The 12,408-nt window shown below is 41.2% G+C and overlaps 1 long non-coding RNA gene across 4 annotated transcripts; it reads right to left on the bottom strand.

Moving 5' to 3' along the window:
• Window positions 1–6,132: 6,132 nt before the first annotated feature.
• Window positions 6,133–9,444, bottom strand: LOC309717415. 4 transcript variants are annotated; one of them, XR_014279681.1, is made up of 5 exons: window positions 9,405–9,444; window positions 8,666–9,283; window positions 8,145–8,297; window positions 7,696–7,783; window positions 6,133–7,113 (listed from the first exon to the last, which is right to left on the bottom strand). It is a non-coding gene; the product is annotated as an uncharacterized lncRNA (long non-coding RNA). The 4 variants fall into 4 exon arrangements; XR_014279682.1 differs by having other exon boundaries at window positions 6,135–7,113; window positions 8,666–8,729; window positions 9,151–9,433; XR_014279683.1 differs by having other exon boundaries at window positions 6,135–7,113; window positions 8,666–8,701; window positions 9,151–9,433.
• Window positions 9,445–12,408: the final 2,964 nt, after the last annotated feature.

Below are 12,408 nucleotides of genomic sequence, written 5' to 3'. Positions count from 1 at the left end.
TAATGAGTCAGAAACAATATAGATATATTTTGGTTATTTATAGGTTTTACTTTGAAGGTTACTTTTTCTCATGTGTTTTTTGGTTTGATTTACCTCCCCTGCTCAGTGCTTTGTGTGTGCATGTATATAATCCTGTGCTCCTTTTATAATTGTCACTTTTGGGTTGTTGGTTGGTCTACAGTTGGGAGAAAATGAATTGTTCTATACAGAATGAAACAACGTTTACAACATGAAATTGGTTCAGAATAAAACATCTGAAATATTTTTTTAAAAATCCTGGAGAATGCTGCACTTCTAGACAACATTTTCTGAAATAACCTTTTTGTTGTGTTTGAAAAAGGGAAGTAAAAATAAATGTGTTTTACTGTTTTCAGAAATGCAACAATATTTTGTTTTTAAGGTTGTTTTTTTTTCCATTAATCTACAAATCCTTTCACAGCATCTTCCACTAGATAGATGATAAAATATTTTAAATTTTTTCATATTTTCTTAAGACTTTAATTATAAAGACGGAAACTTTAAAATGGACACATTAAAGGTTACTTTTCCATAGAGTCATAAATAATAATAATGGATTGGATTTATATAGCGCTTTTCAAGGCACCCAAAGCGCTTTACAATACCACTATTCATTCACTCTCACATTCACACACTGGTGGAGGCAAGCTACAGTTGTAGCCACAGCTGCCCTGGGGCAGACTGACAGAAGCGAGGCTGCCATATCGCGCCATCGGCCCCTCTGGCCAACACCAGTAGGCAAGTAGGATAAAGTGTCTTGCCCAGGGACACAACGACCAGGACAGAGAGCCCAGGGATCGAACCAGCGACCTTCCGGTTACAGATGCGATTCCCAACCGCCTGAGCCACGGTCGCCCACAGATTAGAATTAGAATCAAATATAACAAGATTTATACAGTATCTGCATCACAGAACTAATACATGCACATTCTTGTCATAATTTGCATTTTTTGCTTAAATAAGTGGTTTCATCAGTAATCAGTCAGGTTACAGCTTAACAACTTACACAATAAAAAGTATATTCCCCAAGCACATACTCTATATACATGTAGTACTAAAACATGGTTAAAGTATCGTGGGTATCTTTTATATAGTCGGACTTTTAAGGGTCGGAGAAATGCACAATAGTTGAAATTATAAGAAATAACAAATGTGTGAAACAACAACAATGTAAATTGTGATTTTTGTCAATGTGCTTTTATACACCGTATTTGCACAGCTGTTACTTCTGTTGTTGTCAGCTCAGTGCATGTAGCACATAAACCAGTATTAAACTTAATGTATAATGAATACTTGTTGGAACACCATGGTTTTTATGTGGAAATGTTGTGAATAATACAAAGAATGTGAAAATAATTGTGTGTGTCAGAGATGCTGCAGAATCAAAGGCATATAGAAAGCAGCGCCTTATCTAACCAATTATTTTGATGCCTGTGTCAAAGTCTCTTTGCTAAACCCACTGCAATCCTTGCTTGGCTATCTGTTGAAGGTTTCAAGGAGTCCAATTAAAATTTCTGCTTGGTAAGCTACTTATCAACAAGAACATAACATACCCAGAAAGCGGATTTAATTTGTCACAATTACGAATAATACATTTAAGTCACAGAAGAAAAGAAAGACAGGACAGAAGGAAGCAAATGTTTTAAAATGGGCTGTCAGAATTTTTTCAACTATTTCTGGAATTGTACTCAATGTATCAGGAAATATGTTCAGGACAGTTTATTTTAAATTTTAAAAAAGGTTGCATTAAAACAAGGTTTACTAAACAGGCCTGCAAAACCTTGCTTTTACATAAGAAATTTATTTTGCCATCATTGATCATTTTATATTTTTCACTATTACTAGAACTCACTCATTGAATCAGCTTGCTAAATGAAATGAATGATTTTAAAACTAAAAGGATTAAAACAAAACAAATTGATATCTATTTGAAAGATATATTACATTTCCCAGAACCTTGACACATTCACTTTAGTCACTATAATTTTACAGAATGAATTGGTAAGTCAGGAATGTTTAATTATTAAACTATGTGAAGCACTTTTAACAGACAATCAGTCGATCAATACAAATAAATTTTATTTACAAAAAAAGTTGTCTCAAGGTGATATATATTATAAGGTAAAGACCTTATAATAAATTAGAAAACCAAGAAAATCCAAACATTTAGATGATCCCCTATGAGCAGGCGCTTTGGTGACAGTGGGAAGGAAAATTCCCTTTTAACAGGAATGCAACCTCGGGCAGAACAATCTGCCGTGAAAGAAAAAGTCTCAAAAAAAAGGTTAAACAAAAACTGTTCGTAAGTCTTGATGCCACAGACTGAAAGGCTCTGTCCCACCTAATCATTAATCTTGTACGAGGAACAATTAGGACATTTTGCTCACTAGAGCAAGAACAACCTGTATTTATGTTGTCTACAGGTCAGAGAAAATGAATTATTCTCTGCAGGATGAAGATAAAAAGTTTACAAAGTTACAAATTGGTTCAGAATTAAATATGTGAAATTGTTAAAAGAGAAAAAAATAGTGTTGAATATGATTTATGAAATAACCTGCTTGTTGTATTTAACTGTATGCTTTACTTTTTCTGAAATGTAAGGATACATTGTTTTTAAATAAGTTATTTAAATAAGTTTTACAACTAATCTGCCAATTAGAAACTGGCAGCATCATGTCATGGAGTTATAACACACTGCTTGACATTTTTATTTCAGTGGCAGTAATAAGCGTCATCACTAAACCTTCCCTCTTCCAAGGTACTTTTGGTTGGGCAGAAGTGTGGTTTGTCATTAGGTGCATGGATGGATGAATTACTTTCAGACAATCTTCAGATTCTCTGATGGTTTTTTATCCAACCATCAATGTTCTTCTGCTTAATCAGGTCTGGGTCATAGCAGCAGCAGTCTAAGAAGAAAGTTCTTCATTTTATGTATTTTACAAATAGTTACTCTCACATGCATATTCATTACACAAAGAATTTCACAGGCGTTGTACAACAGCATACTACTGCCAGCCTTTAATATCCTTCCATATGGCACTATTTTTAAAATGTTTCACAGACAAAATACAAGCCTTGTTGTTAAGTTGCCAAAAAGACACAGAAGACAATGTACTTACATGTAGTGGTGCAAATCTAAATGCTAATGTGTTGACCTGGTAAACAACTGAAGAAAATACATTACCCTTTAGTTTATTGATGGGAATTATTCAAAAGGCAGCCACTGAACAAACTGAGATAGTCTCAGGCAATCTTCAGATTTTTCTCTTCTCAGACTTTATGCTCTGCCTACAGACACATCACCGCTGCTGTAAAAGCTTTAGGCATTCTGCTATGCTGCTACATTTTGCTTCTTTGTGCAGCCGTGTCAGTCATTAGTGACCACACTGCCTTTAATGTTAACTAATGCATTCTCTCATTGTCAACAACAACAAAAACACCAGTATGGCTCTGCAGAGAGGTAATATGGGAGGCTGAAGGTGGCGACTCATCAGGTGGAGGCAAAAGTGCGACCTTGAATGTTAGGTGTCCACAATTCAGCCATTTGTGGTCCCTGCATGGATGTGACAAATCAGCCTGGTAGCTGATGTGAGCCGAACAAGGAAAACATGATGCCAAATAATGGCGCACAACATCAAAAAGTAAAGGTAAAAGTCTTCCATCTGTTCTTGAGCATATCCACAGACTGCTGGCTCTCCTAACCTCCACAAATTGACGTACAAGTGATAGCCATGGGTTTTTCAGGTCAGTGTTTTGGATTTTATCAGAAAAGAAGCTACTTTCAGCTGCTCCCTTATTCACAACGGTTCACCACAGCAGGTATCTCAGCATATTTGATTTGACAGATTTTTACACCTCCTGACACATTATTATTATTCAAATGTGTAAACCACCACACTATGGAGCCAAGGGATTTTCAATTTGAATATTAATATAAAAACTCTTTAATCAAAATCTACAAAGTTGCCAAATGTCATGCACAGAAAACAATGAACTGAACAATGAATATGCTGACCTGCTCACAACGTTTACAATTACAAAGTACTACAGAGACGGCATTTTTGTATGCAAACCCAGAAGTTAGCCCTGATTCCCTTACATAGAATTTATATAAATGAGAACACACTCTGTCAGGGATTAATGCTTGGGATTCTTACACAGCAAGATAACCTCTATAATTTATTGTAACATTCATGATTTTTAAACCTAAATTTAAGGCTAATGTTAGGCCATACGTGCACTACATAAACTGCAGGACTTTACTTATACCACAGTTAAAATTACCGTGTTTGGTGAAATTATGTTGAATGTTTTTGAAAACCGTCTCCCTTAAACCCACCATGCAGATTTTTGAATTTGCGTATTGCAAGTAATAACAGTAATTATCTTGTAATTTGATTACAGTAACACAGTAACACCCAATACTGTTTACGATTAGTTAGCTACGGATGCCAATAATTAAGCATTCATTAAATCAGGTTAACACAGTTTTAAGTCATATACTTTATCTGTTGGCTTTTTGTTCATAAAAAGCCTGGGGGAAAAAAGATGCTACTGTCACCAAATATTTGACTAACTATTTGTTAGCTGTGTAGGTCAATCAATCAATCAAAGCTTTATTCGTCAGGTATACTTCTGACTGTAGTAAAAGTGTTGGAGAAGACTTAAATACAGACTACAAGTACAACGAGGGAATAATAAAAGATGCATTGATAAATGACAAAGGAAGGCACTACTTACAAACAGGGCTGACAGGCTACTGGAGACAGCTGGGGAATGAGACACAGCTGAACATAATTAACACAGGTGAAAACAATTATGGCAGGACTGATAAACAGGTAACTAAGGCTACATTCACACTGCAGGCGAAAGTGCATCAAATCCGATTTTTTTGACCCTATGCAACCCATATCCGATCATGGTATGACAGTGTGAACGGCACAAATCCGATATTTTCAAATCCGATCTGGGTCACTTTCGTATGTGGAACTGAATCGGATACATATCCAATGTTTTAGAAAGCGACTGCTGTTTGAATGGTCATGTCGCATTAAACCCGTCTTTTACGTCACAGACACAAGACAGATGCCAATTATCAGCTCCGGAGAAGCGCTCGAGAAGACATCGTGAACGCTTCCTGGCCATCCAGTGTAGATGTCAGTGAAACTGTTGGGAAGACAACGTGAACATTTTCTTTGTACTGTATAATCAGCAGATTCTGACAGAAATCTGCAACTATCCTTTGAAGCACCGCTCCTCTCTAAAACAGCAATAAGGATCATTATTAGGTTATTTACATTATTATGTAAATAACAAAATAACTTAAAGCAAAAATTGGGAAACGTAAAATCCAAAGTCTTTATATTAAGGGCCATCAGTCAAACAATACTGTTTGTTCTGGGTCTAAACAGAGCGCGTTGTGTGTGACGTCTTCTTTTGCGCATGCGGGCCGCTTTGAGGGTTCACACTAGAGCGTGTTTGCTGTCGCATTTATTTGTAGTGTGAACGAGCAGACAAAAAAATCGGATTTGATCAAAAAATTGGAATTGAGCACACTGAAAAAAATATGTTGTTGGATTTACTTAATTCAATGGTGGACATTTGTTGCACACAGATGTTTTGCTTTGGCAGCAACTTAAACAATTGAGTTAAATTAACACAATTTATTCATGTTCAATAAACCTGTGCAATTTGTGTTGATAAAATGTGACTTAAACATGTTTTGATGAAGTAATTTGAGCTCTTGAAATATTTTAATCCTTCACAATTTTCTCACTTTATCCCAACACCATTCAATAACTTTTACCCAATACTACTTGGTCACTTAAATACTACATGTTATCTTCAAATTACATTTTGCTATTATATTCTAGTATCAAATACACAATTTTCAAATGGAGGCCTTATAACAGATTATATTGTTCTCTTCCAAGATGGTTGCTGGCATCCACCAGTAACCTTTCAAAACAAAATGTCTAATTTCACTGCATTGACAGTAGGTAAAGAATTAAACTGACATTACTCCACTACTGAATCTATATAAACCAACAGTTAAATAATGTCAGTTCTTCCGTGTTCTCTGCAATCAATCACAGCAAAGAAATTAGACTCTTTCTTTTGAAAAATGTTGGGAAAGAACAATACAAAACATTCTATTTAAGGCCTCTGACGTCAAGATTCAGTTAAACAACAATTATAACTAAACAATTTGAGGTAATGTTAGTTTCCATTAACATTAAATTAGGTTACTGAATTGGCAAACACCTTCCTATTAACATTACCCATTTTACCCCAATAACTAAAGAAATTAGCACTTGCAGGTCAAAACCTTTATTCAAGAGATGCAAAAATAACATTGATACAGTGACTGTCAAAAATTACGGCACTGATCATACTGTGACATCTTGGTTCAAAACAGCAAGCTTAGAAATATTCAACGTTCTTTACTTCAACTGAATGAAACTGAAAATACCATTTCACACGGCCCATATGGGATATTTAGACTGCATAACTGTTCATGCTACATCTCTTCACTAGTAAAAGAAAGAAAAAATACAAAGAGAAATTTAAAAATGCTGCCAAACAGACAGAGAACTTGTACAGAGCAAAAGGAAAAACAAACAACAACAACAACAAAAAAACGGCTCGTCCTCATGGCAGTTGCAGTGTATATAAAAATGAACCCTGCGATCTGTTCCTGGAATTGAGCTTCAAAAATGCAGCAGAACAAGTGTGAGATTTAAATGTCTTCTCACCTAGAGCTGGTCACCTCACATGCATAACAGTGAGCTTCGTTGCAGGAGCAGTTTTGTCTTAGTTGTGAGCTTTTCTTGAGAGCTGAGTTGCTTCCAACTCCATTACCACCCTTTGAATCACCTCAAAAGTGTAGCAGAGTTGTGATGGGTAACTCATATTGAAGGAATAAAAAAGGTCCAAACAGCATGGCTACTGCAAAGGTCACGTTATCCAGATCTTGAAGAACTACTATACCCTCGATGATGATGCCAACGTCAGAAAAGTCATTGCCTGGTGCATCCTCTGGAGACAGATGTTCATTGTGGTTTTCTCAATCTGTGCAGTGGCCTCAGTCAAGTCCTGGTTAAAAACAAAACATTTCTTTAAGATTCCTTTTTAAACTCATCTCTTTTGAATCTACCAGTTCTAATGTTAGAGTAATTTAAACCAATGCAAGCAACATAGTAAATAGCTATAGCCAAAGAGTGGCCTGCCATGCTGCCATTCATGGTCTAACAGAGTTTCTAAGAGAGGGTGAAAAACATAATTTCAAATGCTTTACATTAGTTTTTCTTAGAAAGACACCGGCCCATCAGAAATCCAGGTTTTGTCACTCAGAAGATGTTAGAATTTAGACTTTCAGCCCCACAATTTGGTTAGCTGTTGGTCTTTTTTTTTTTTCAAACAAAAGCTAATGTAAATATTGGTGGGATTTTCCTTTGTTCACTAGAATGACAAATTTAAAGTTTTTTCACACTGATGTGACCCCTAATACAGGGGTGGGGCCTCAAGGGCCGGCGGCTGAGTTCACTACCAGGCCTCATGTGAACTTCAAATTATTAAAGAGGACTACTGGTCCTAACTGGTCCAATGAGGATCAAGTGGATAACTAAATGCATTTTTAAATGTTGCAAAGCCACAATCTACTCATAAAACACTCACCATGAACTCCTGCACCAAGATGTTGCAATTGTCTTTCACACAGATGCGGAGCACTTTGATGAGACTCCCTTTGAGCATTAATGTCATCCTAAAGTATTATAACAAAGAAAACAGAGATTTGTGAACTTTTCAGTAGCACAGAAGAAAATGATCCCAGACCAAAACTTAAACCAGTCAACATGCAACACCAGCATCTACAAAGCAATATCAAAAGTTCCTGTTTGACATCCACTTTATGGATATATAGTTTCCAGAACATTTATTTTTTTAAAAAGATCAATTTTTCTCAGTGGGCCAGTAAATGCATGACGAAAATTATGGCATCCTTTCGGTGGAATCAGTACTCACAGGTAATAGTTGACTGTTTCAATGGATGCAGCATAAAAATCTTTTACTGACCTAATGCAATACATATACACTTTGTAGTTAAAGAATTTTAAAGTTCTTACTGTCATCATGGCAGCTACATCCTTTAGCTTTGTGCCCTGTTCCCCCGATCACTTTGCAAACACTTTCAGCAGACTGTCAGAGAGAAACTCAGCTCCGTCAGAAACCTTGACTGTAAAGGCATGGTTGGGATGCACTGGAATGCTGCATTTCATCTGAAATGACATAAAATTATTTTGAAATAACAGCAGGCACTGTGCTTGGTTAATAATCAGTAATGTTTTGTTGAATAAAAACTGTGTTTCCAGATCTTATGGGATTAAAAAAATGTTTATTTCTGATTTGCAACCCAAGAACCCACAAGTTACAACCTCATTTTAGTTCAAGTGTGCATTAATGTGAGTCCAGTAATCACCTTTCTGACAATACATACAGGTATAAGTTAAACCTATGGCAGATTTTGGATTTCTCAGTTGTATTAATAGGGTGGTCTATTTGAGTATGCATGCACCTAATAATTATAAAAAACCTATTATAATTAAGTTACAGAAACCTTAAGCGAAAATAGAATATACTTTCTTACCATAACACCTTGAACCCACAATCCATCAGCTGACTCCTGGTGAAATGCAGAATAGATGTGGTCTCTCAATGTGCATCAACAAAAACAAAAACAAAAACAAAAGGACAGCAGGTGAGGGCAGGAGGGGTAGGGATGTAAGCTAGCATAATGCCGCTGATGATATTAGCTAAAGCTGTTCAATGTCCAAAATCTCACTAACACCACGGTGCAGTAAATACACAATGTAACTGAAGAGTCAGTTGACAAATCTATTCACACAGAAAACCAAATTATGTTATGAGTGCCTCGTAATTAGGTTTAATGTGATATTACGGCTCTTGTGCCAAAGACAAATTCAAATGAAAAAGCGCCAATTCTTTGACAACAGATAAAACAGCAAATAAGCTAACGGCTCTTTTTTTAGCATGTTACATGGCGGCACTTTAGACGTTTAACTACATTTGGCTGAAATATGGTAAATATTAATTCAAAAAATCAAGACATACCAAAAAACGTAGAGTTGGCTGCTCGACTTGACTGAGATGGATGCATTTTTTAAACCACGATCCAAAGCCCGCGAGATGAAATCACGCGTGGTTTCACGAGATTTAACGTTGCTATCTTATTGACTTACTTCACCTGAACATGATATAAACAATTTAATACACCCTTTCTGCATATCATGTAGTTTTTACACTATATAGTTACATTTATCTTTAAAACATGAGGCAATTGTGTTAAATACATGCAAGATGCTTACATAAATCCAAGAGATGGCCAGTCCCTTTTTTTCAGTGCATTAAGACCTGCAGTGTGAACGTAGCCAAAATAACAAAATTCTAAACACGAAGACAAGACCAACAATAGGTACGACTAACAAACAGGAACCCGCTGTAACAGAAAGATAAGACTCACAGAGAAACACAGGGGGAACTAGAAGTACTACTAAGAATACATTTTAAAAACAAATATGTGAACAAAAAGACAGGATTGTAAAACTAAAGCTCAACAATGGAATAACGGTAAGATAAAAGGAGCAAAAGATTAAAAGACTAAGAGGAGGAAGCAAAAACTGAATCACAAAACATGAATCCAAAGCTGAAAAACATAATTAGATTCAGACGTTATAAGGGGTTTTTCAGATTGTCTGTTTATGTTATTTTGGAATTTGTGGAGCTTGGTTGGTGTCAGGGTTCCTGGGTCGGTGACCCAGTGTTTTCAGTTCACACTCACTGTTTATCTACTGCCTGTTCCACTTCCTGTTTTATTGTGTTAGCCTTGGTCTGTGTGTATTATGTTCAATCCTCTTCCCATTATCATTAGTTCATTATGTTCAGCTGTGTACTCACCGGTCCCTCATTATCATCATTATCACCAGTCTGTGTATTTAAGCCCTCTGTTCTACCCATTCAGTGTCGGGTCATTGATGATGTTGTTTCTGTCGTGTGTTCCGTCCAGTCAGTCAGTTAGCCAGCCAGTCTACCAGTCCGCTAAGTCCAGCCAGCCAGCCAGCCAGCCAGCCAGCCATCCATCCAGCCATCCATCCTATCATCTGTTGTCTACATATTCCATAAACCTCGTTCTGCACCACGAGTCCTGCATGTGGGTCATCCCTTCCTCGCCTCCGCACACGAGCCCTGACAGAATGACCCGACCCGTGCCAAGAAGACACGCTTTTGACCCAGCGGACTCGGACCTCTACGAGCGGCAGGAGGTAGCGCTCTCCTTGTGGGCTGAAAAACTCAAGGAGAGACAGCGGCTCTTAGCGGAGCGAGAGCACGTCTTCGAGGGCACTCGCTTGGCTCTGGGCGGGCCTCGGAGACGCCGCGTTCCCCCACCTGCTGCCTCACCTGCACCGGAGCATCTGCCGCGGAGAGTGGACGTTTCACGCCGCGCTTCGGCCGCTCCCTCTCTCGCCACTCCGCTCCACGCTCACACATCACCTGCCTCATTCACCGGACCTTCAACCTCGCCACGGCACAGCGGCTCCGTCTTCCACCTCGGCTCAACAGAGGCTCCCGTGCCAGAGGCTCGGACCTGTACCCCGCCCGCTTCCTCCTCCCGGAGAAATCGGCGCACACGCCGCCATAAAACGGACCACTTTCAGCCACTCCCGATGGTGAGCTCCAGTGACTGTTTTTCGCACTCACCATCTGATTATTCACTCAAAACGCACAATAACCCCATCTCTGATTCGTGGGATGTTTCCCTCCTGGAAGATTCTGTGGACTGGGAAGATTTGTTCTGCTCTGCTCTCCCAAAGACTGTAAATAGTGGTGGCAGGAAAACCAGAACAATCCCCAATAAACCTGCTAACATCACACACCCAGTCATTATCTCCACTCCCGTCAGTCTACCCCCACACCAGTGCCAGCTCCCAGGAGGAGGGCAGCTGCGACCCAGTCTACCGCCACACCCGCTTCGGTTTCTCGAGTGGGGGTGACTGGTGTCCAGCCACCTCCCGTGCCTGTCCCAGCACCTAGGCTGAGGACGGCCAGGATCCAGCCTGACCCCCCTAGAGACTCAGCTGAGGCTCTCCAGCCAGTGCCCTCACGCTCTGGAGGCACGGAAGAGCTAATCAGTCCGCCACTTCATCCACCTCCTGACCCAGCCTTTCACGCACTAGCTTTATCCCTGGTTAGGCTGGCTGAAGTGTCCCCTGCTCAGGCACCGGCCTCATTAGCTCAGTCTGTAGCCCAGCCATTAGCCACACCAACCACAGCTCCGTCGTCAGCCTCACCTGCTGTTCAGCTTCCAGCCCCGTCAGTTCACTCACCTGCTCTCCAGTCGCCTCCTGTCCAGTCACCCGTAGCCCAGTCGCCTCCTGTCCAGTCACCCGTAGCCCAGTCGCCCGTCCACCAACCTGTTCAGTACCCAGAGCCTGCTGTGAGCTACCCTGCTCCTCAGCCAGGGGTTTCCGCACCCGCTGGCCCGGCCGCTCCTCAGCCAGGGGTTTCCGCACCCGCTGGCCCTGTCCTGTGTGCGCCAGGGGCTCCAGTGCCCACTGGTTCTGAGACCGTTTTCGCTGGAGGGCCCGAGGAGCCCGTCCGGCAACCTTCCTCGTCAGCTGGGGGTTCGGGAGAACCGCACCAGCCTCATGCCTCGTCGGCTGGAGGGCCCGAGGAGCCCGTCTGGCAACCTTCTTCGTCAACTGGGGGTTCAGGGGAACCGCACCAGCCTCATGCCTCGCTGTCACCTAGCTCTGCTTCTGCCTCGCCTGGCCCGGCCTCAGACCCTGCCTCGCCTGGCCCGGCCTCGGAGCCTTCGTCCTCGTCTGGCCCGGCCTCGACTTTGGCTTTTATTTCGCCTGCTGCAGCTCCGGCCTGTGCTTCGCCTGATCCTGCCTCGTCTGGTCCTGTGCCCACCGGGCCATGGCCAGCACGCCTAAAACTGGAGCGCCGCTGCCTTCCGCGCGGCCGGCCCCCGGACCGCCTTCGCCTGAGTGGCCGCCGTTGCCTTCCGCACGGCCGGCCTCCGGACCGCCTTCGCCTGACTGGCCGCCGTTGCCTTCCGCACTGCCGGCCTCCCGAACTGTGTCCACGTCACCGCCATTGCCTTCCGCACGGTCGGTCCACCGGAACAGTCTCGCCTCGGGCCACGTGGCCGCCCGCCCAAACTGTCTCTGTGTGGCCTCCGTCCTGGGCCCCCTCCGCCCGCCCTGTTCTGGTTCTTTTTCGTTTGGCCGTCGGGTGCCGGCCTTTGAAGGGGGGGGGGGGTCCTGTCAGGGTTCCTGGGTCGGTGACCCAGTGTTTTCAGTTCACACT

This window comes from Aulonocara stuartgranti (assembly GCF_965226115.1).
Source record: "Aulonocara stuartgranti genome assembly, chromosome: 11".
NCBI classification, from domain to species: Eukaryota; Metazoa; Chordata; class Actinopteri; order Cichliformes; family Cichlidae; genus Aulonocara; species Aulonocara stuartgranti.
Note: the sequence above shows the minus strand (reverse complement) of the source record. Positions and strands in the feature narration are given on the sequence as shown.